The sequence below is a fragment of the Hyla sarda genome, unplaced genomic scaffold (assembly GCF_029499605.1).
Source record: "Hyla sarda isolate aHylSar1 unplaced genomic scaffold, aHylSar1.hap1 scaffold_331, whole genome shotgun sequence".
Taxonomy (NCBI): Eukaryota; Metazoa; Chordata; class Amphibia; order Anura; family Hylidae; genus Hyla; species Hyla sarda.
Window position 1 is genome coordinate 216,340 of NW_026610054.1, and position 6,532 is coordinate 222,871.

General features: G+C 57.0%; 1 long non-coding RNA gene across 1 annotated transcript; it reads right to left on the reverse strand.

The window, feature by feature from the left end:
- Nucleotides 1-387: 387 nt before the first annotated feature.
- On the reverse strand, nt 388-1,368 carry LOC130330277 (uncharacterized). The gene is made up of 2 exons (XR_008873481.1): nt 824-1,368; nt 388-743 (listed from the first exon to the last, which is right to left on the reverse strand). It is a non-coding gene; the product is annotated as an uncharacterized LOC130330277 (long non-coding RNA).
- Between the last annotated feature and the right edge of the window lie 5,164 nt (nt 1,369-6,532).

The window sequence follows — 6,532 nt, forward strand, 5'->3', positions numbered from 1 at the left end:
ACCCTTCTAGTTCCTGGTCAGTAGGAATACATGAACCCATTTGTGTGCTGCCTACGGACTCCAGGAAAAGACGATTTCAGATCAGGGAAAATGTTCTACTTTCTGGTGACATTGTTTGGGAGGGGGAGGGGTTTTAGTGGTAAGCCATCCGTCAATTCTACGAAAGCAGAAAAAAAGTGGGCGTAAGCATTTTAGCGACTGTTACAAATAGTGATGTGTAGACTCCGGGTTCCGTCCGGTCTTGTGGAGTGTTCCCAGTATATAGAGGTTTATACTGACCAAAACTACTGGTGTCTGTCTACACGCCGACTGTCAGGAGTAGAGCCTGTGTAGTCAGCGACTATTGTAGGGTAAGGGGGAACTCTACCTCCGGGTCATTCTCACTAATTTGTGCTAAAATTCAGATTTTATTCATGAAAACAGAATTACAAAACATGTTGGTTCAGGATAACAGTGCGGAGGCCCCTCACATCTCTCCAGTAGAGGGCGCAGTGCGATCGCTGACCCATATAGTCGGCTGCCGTAATTAGTCGTCATTTTGGTGTTTGATACAATTATTTTAGAGACATTTTTCTACAATGTATCATGTCATGTACTCCAATCACACCCAGAGCTGCAATCACAATCCTGCAGTAATTACAATGAGGTAAAGATAAACCCCGGAGGGGCAGATCTTCTACAGCCGATACAGCTCGCAACTGTCTGACGTAACTCGTGGCCATTTATGTCTAGTGTGAGTTTACCTTGTCTAGTATAAGTTTACCTTGTCCACTGTGAGTTTACCTTGTCTAGTATAAGTTTACCTTGTCCACTGTGAGTTTACCTTGTCTAGTATAAGTTTACCTTGTCTAGTATAAGTTTACCTTGTCCACTGTGAGTTTACCTTGTCTAGTATAAGTTTACCTTGTCCACTGTGAGTTTACCTTGTCTAGTATAAGTTTACCTTGTCTAGTGTGAGTTTACCTTGTCTAGTATAAGTTTATCTTGTCTAGTGTGAGTTTACCTTGTCTTGTATAAGTTTACCTTGTCCAGTGTGAGTTTACCTTGTCTAGTATAAGTTTACTTTGTCCAGTGTAAGTTTACCATGTGTAGTATAAATTTACCTTGTGTAGTATAAATTTACCTTGTCTAGTGTAAGTTTTCTCTGTCTATTATTCTGGGTCAGTTTGTTTCTAATGTGAGCAGCTCTGGAGGTGACTGGAGTAATAGACGTAATTTCTTGGTTTTATGTAGTTACTCATTTTCTGGTGGGCCGCCCCCTCCATTACCTTCGCCCACTGCGCCCCCCTCCATTACCTTCGCCCACTGCGCCCCTTCCATTACCCTCGCCCACTGCGCCCCTTCCATTACCCTCGCCCACTGCGCCCCCCTCCATTACTTTCGCCCACTGCGCCCCTTCCATTACCATCGCCCACTGCGCCTCTTCCATTACCCTCGCCCACTGCGCCCCTTCCATTACCCTCGCCTACTGCGCCCCCTCCATGGGCGCAGTGGGCGAGGGTAATGGAGGGGGCACAGTGGGCGAGGGGCACAGTGGGCGAGGGTAATGGAGGGGGCATAGTGGGCGAGCCCACTGCGCCCCCCCTCCATTACCCTCGCCCACTGCGCCCCTCCATTACCCTCGCCCACTGTGCCCTCCCTCCATTACCATCGCCCACTGCGCCCCCTCCATTACCCTCGCCCACTGCGCCCCCTCCATTACCCTCGCCCACTGCGCCCCCTCCATTACCCTCGCCCACTGCGCCCCCTCCATTACCCTCGCCCACTGTGCCCCCTCCATTACCCTCGCCCACTGTGCCCCCTCCATTACCCTCGCCCACTGTGCCCCCTCCATTACCCTCGCCCACTGTGCCCCCTCCATTACCCTCGCCCACTGCGCCCCCCTCCATTACCCTCGCCCACTGTGCCCCCCTCCATTACCCTCGCCCACTGCGCCCCCCTCCATTACCCTCGCCCACTGCGGCCCCCTCCATTACCCTCGCCCACTGTGCCCCCTCCATTACCCTCGCCCACTGTGCCCCCTCCATTACCCTCGCCCACTGTGCCCCCTCCATTACCCTCGCCCACTGCGCCCCCCTCCATTACCCTCGCCCACTGTGCCCCCCTCCATTACCCTCGCCCACTGTGCCCCCCTCCATTACCCTCGCCCACTGTGCCCCCCCTGTCACATTCTCTCCCTATCAGTGCAGTTTAGATCTATTGCGGCTCCTAACAGCATAAGGGTTAATTATTGCATGTGCTCAGCACCTATAGAGTTAATATATAGCACCTCTCAGGGTTAACTGTCCGGCCTACTCATCAGGTGACATGTTGAGGGGCGGGGTCTCACATCAGCCGCGTTGGAAGGATCCGCCTCTTGTAGCGACAATCGCCTTATCTGATTGCTTGCTGCTCGTTATTAAAGACATCAGTGACTCCTCCCCCACACGTGTACTGCGGGGCCCATGGTGTGATGATGTCTCCCTCACACGTGTACTGCGGGGCCCATGGTGTGATGATGTCTCCCCCACACGTGTACTGCGGGGCCCATGGTGTGATGATGTCTCCCTCACACGTGTACTGCGGGGCCCATGGTGTGATGATGTCTCCTCCACACGTGTACTGCGGGGCCCATGGTGTGATGATGTCTCCCCCACACGTGTACTGCGGGGCCCATGGTGTGATGATGTCTCCTCCACACGTGTACTGCGGGGCCCATGGTGTGATGATGTCTCCTCCACACGTGTACTGTGGGGCCCATGGTGTGATGATGTCTCCCCCACACGTGTACTGCGGGGCCCATGGTGTGATGATGTCTCCTCCACACGTGTACTGTGGGGCCCATGGTGTGATGATGTCTCCTCCACACGTGTACTGTGGGGCCCATGGTGTGATGATGTCTCCCTCACACGTGTACCGCGGGGCCCATGGTGTGATGATGTCTCCCTCACACGTGTACTGCGGGGCCCATGGTGTGATGATGTCTCCCCCACACGTGTACCGCAGGGCCCATGGTGTGATGATGTCTCCCCCACACGTGTACTGCGGGGCCCATGGTGTGATGATGTCTCCCTCACACGTGTACTGCGGGGCCCATGGTGTGATGATGTCTCCCTCACACGTGTACTGCGGAGCCCATGGTGTGATGATGTCTCCCTCACACGTGTACTGCGGGGCCCATGGTGTGATGATGTCTCCCTCACACGTGTACTGCGGGGCCCATGGTGTGATGATGTCTCCTCCACACGTGTACTGCGGGGCCCATGGTGTGATGATGTCTCCCCCACACGTGTACTGCGGGGCCCATGGTGTGATGATGTCTCCCTCACACGTGTACTGTGGGGCCCATGGTGTGATGATGTCTCCTCCACACGTGTACTGCGGGGCCCATGGTGTGATGATGTCTCCCTCACACGTGTACTGCGGGACCCATGGTGTGATGATGTCTCCCTCACACGTGTACTGCGGGGCCCATGGTGTGATGATGTCTCCTCCACACGTGTACTGTGGGGCCCATGGTGTGATGATGTCTCCTCCACACGTGTACTGCGGGGCCCATGGTGTGATGATGTCTCCTCCACACGTGTACTGCGGGGCCCATGGTGTGATGATGTCTCCCTCACACGTGTACTGCGGGGCCCATGGTGTGATGATGTCTCCCTCACACGTGTACTGCGGGGCCCATGGTGTGATGATGTCTCCCTCACACGTGTACTGCGGGGCCCATGGTGTGATGATGTCTCCCTCACACATGTACTGCGGGGCCCATGGTGTGATGATGTCTCCTCCACACGTGTACTGCGGGGCCCATGGTGTGATGATGTCTCCCTCACACGTGTACTGCGGGGCCCATGGTGTGATGATGTCTCCCTCACACGTGTACTGCGGGGCCCATGGTGTGATGATGTCTCCTCCACACGTGTACTGCGGGGCCCATGGTGTGATGATGTCTCCCTGACACATGTACTGCGGGGCCCATGGTGTGATGATGTCTCCCTCACACGTGTACTGCGGGGCCCATGGTGTGATGATGTCTCCCTCACACGTGTACTGCGGGGCCCATGGTGTGATGATGTCTCCCTCACACGTGTACCGCGGGGCCCATGGTGTGATGATGTCTCCCCCACACGTGTACCGCGGGGCCCATGGTGTGATGATGTCTCCCTCACACGTGTACTGCGGGGCCCATGGTGTGATGATGTCTCCCTCACACATGTACCGCGGGGCCCATGGTGTGATGATGTCTCCCCCACACGTGTACTGCGGGGCCCATGGTGTGATGATGTCTCCCTCACACGTGTACCGCGGGGCCCATGGTGTGATGATGTCTCCCTCACACGTGTACTGTGGGGCCCATGGTGTGATGATGTCTCCTCCACACGTGTACTGCGGGGCCCATGGTGTGATGATGTCTCCCTCACACGTGTACTGCGGGGCCCATGGTGTGATGATGTCTCCTCCACACGTGTACTGTGGGGCCCATGGTGTGATGATGTCTCCCTCACACGTGTACTGCGGGGCCCATGGTGTGATGAGGTCTCCCCCACACGTGTACTGCGGGGCCCATGGTGTGATGATGTCTCCCTCACACGTGTACTGCGGGGCCCATGGTGTGATGATGTCTCCTCCACACGTGTACTGCGGGGCCCATGGTGTGATGATGTCTCCCTCACACGTGTACTGCGGGGCCCATGGTGTGATGATGTTTCCCTCACACGTGTACTGCGGGGCCCATGGTGTGATGAGGTCTCCCCCACACGTGTACTGCGGGGCCCATGGTGTGATGATGTCTCCCTCACACGTGTACTGCGGGGCCCATGGTGTGATGACGTCTCCCTCACACGTGTACTGCGGGGCCCATGGTGTGATGATGTCTCCTCCACACGTGTACTGCGGGGCCCATGGTGTGATGATGTCTCCCCCACACGTGTACTGCGGGGCCCATGGTGTGATGAGGTCTCCTCCACACGTGTACTGTGGGGCCCATGGTGTGATGATGTCTCCTCCACACGTGTACTGTGGGGCCCATGGTGTGATGATGTCTCCTCCACACGTGTACTGCGGGGCCCATGGTGTGATGATGTCTCCCCCACACGTGTACTGCGGGGCCCATGGTGTGATGATGTCTCCCTCACACGTGTACTGCGGGGCCCATGGTGTGATGAGGTCTCCCCCACACGTGTACTGCGGGGCCCATGGTGTGATGAGGTCTCCCCCACACGTGTACTGCGGGGCCCATGGTGTGATGATGTCTCCCCCACACGTGTACTGCGGGGCCCATGGTGTGATGATGTCTCCTCCACACGTGTACTGTGGGGCCCATGGTGTGATGATGTCTCCCCCACACGTGTACTGCGGGGCCCATGGTGTGATGATGTCTCCCTCACACGTGTACTGCGGGGCCCATGGTGTGATGATGTCTCCCTCACACGTGTACTGCGGGGCCCATGGTGTGATGATGTCTCCCTCACACGTGTACTGCGGGGCCCATGGTGTGATGATGTCTCCCTCACACGTGTACTGCGGGGCCCATGGTGTGATGATGTCTCCCTCACACGTGTACCGCGGGGCCCATGGTGTGATGATGTCTCCCCCACACGTGTACTGCGGGGCCCATGGTGTGATGATGTCTCCCTCACACGTGTACTGCGGGGCCCATGGTGTGATGATGTCTCCCTCACACATGTACCGCGGGGCCCATGGTGTGATGATGTCTCCCCCACACGTGTACTGCGGGGCCCATGGTGTGATGATGTCTCCCTCACACGTGTACTGCGGGGCCCATGGTGTGATGATGTCTCCCTCACACGTGTACTGCGGGGCCCATGGTGTGATGAGGTCTCCCCCACACGTGTACTGCGGGGCCCATGGTGTGATGATGTCTCCCCCACACGTGTACTGCGGGGCCCATGGTGTGATGATGTCTCCCTCACACGTGTACTGTGGGGCCCATGGTGTGATGATGTCTCCTCCACACGTGTACTGCGGGGCCCATGGTGTGATGATGTCTCCCTCACACGTGTACTGCGGGACCCATGGTGTGATGATGTCTCCCTCACACGTGTACTGCGGGGCCCATGGTGTGATGATGTCTCCTCCACACGTGTACTGTGGGGCCCATGGTGTGATGATGTCTCCTCCACACGTGTACTGCGGGGCCCATGGTGTGATGATGTCTCCTCCACACGTGTACTGCGGGGCCCATGGTGTGATGATGTCTCCCTCACACGTGTACTGCGGGGCCCATGGTGTGATGATGTCTCCCTCACACGTGTACTGCGGGGCCCATGGTGTGATGATGTCTCCCTCACACATGTACTGCGGGGCCCATGGTGTGATGATGTCTCCTCCACACGTGTACTGCGGGGCCCATGGTGTGATGATGTCTCCCTCACACGTGTACTGCGGGGCCCATGGTGTGATGATGTCTCCCTCACACGTGTACTGCGGGGCCCATGGTGTGATGATGTCTCCTCCACACGTGTACTGCGGGGCCCATGGTGTGATGATGTCTCCCTGACACATGTACTGCGGGGCCCATGGTGTGATGATG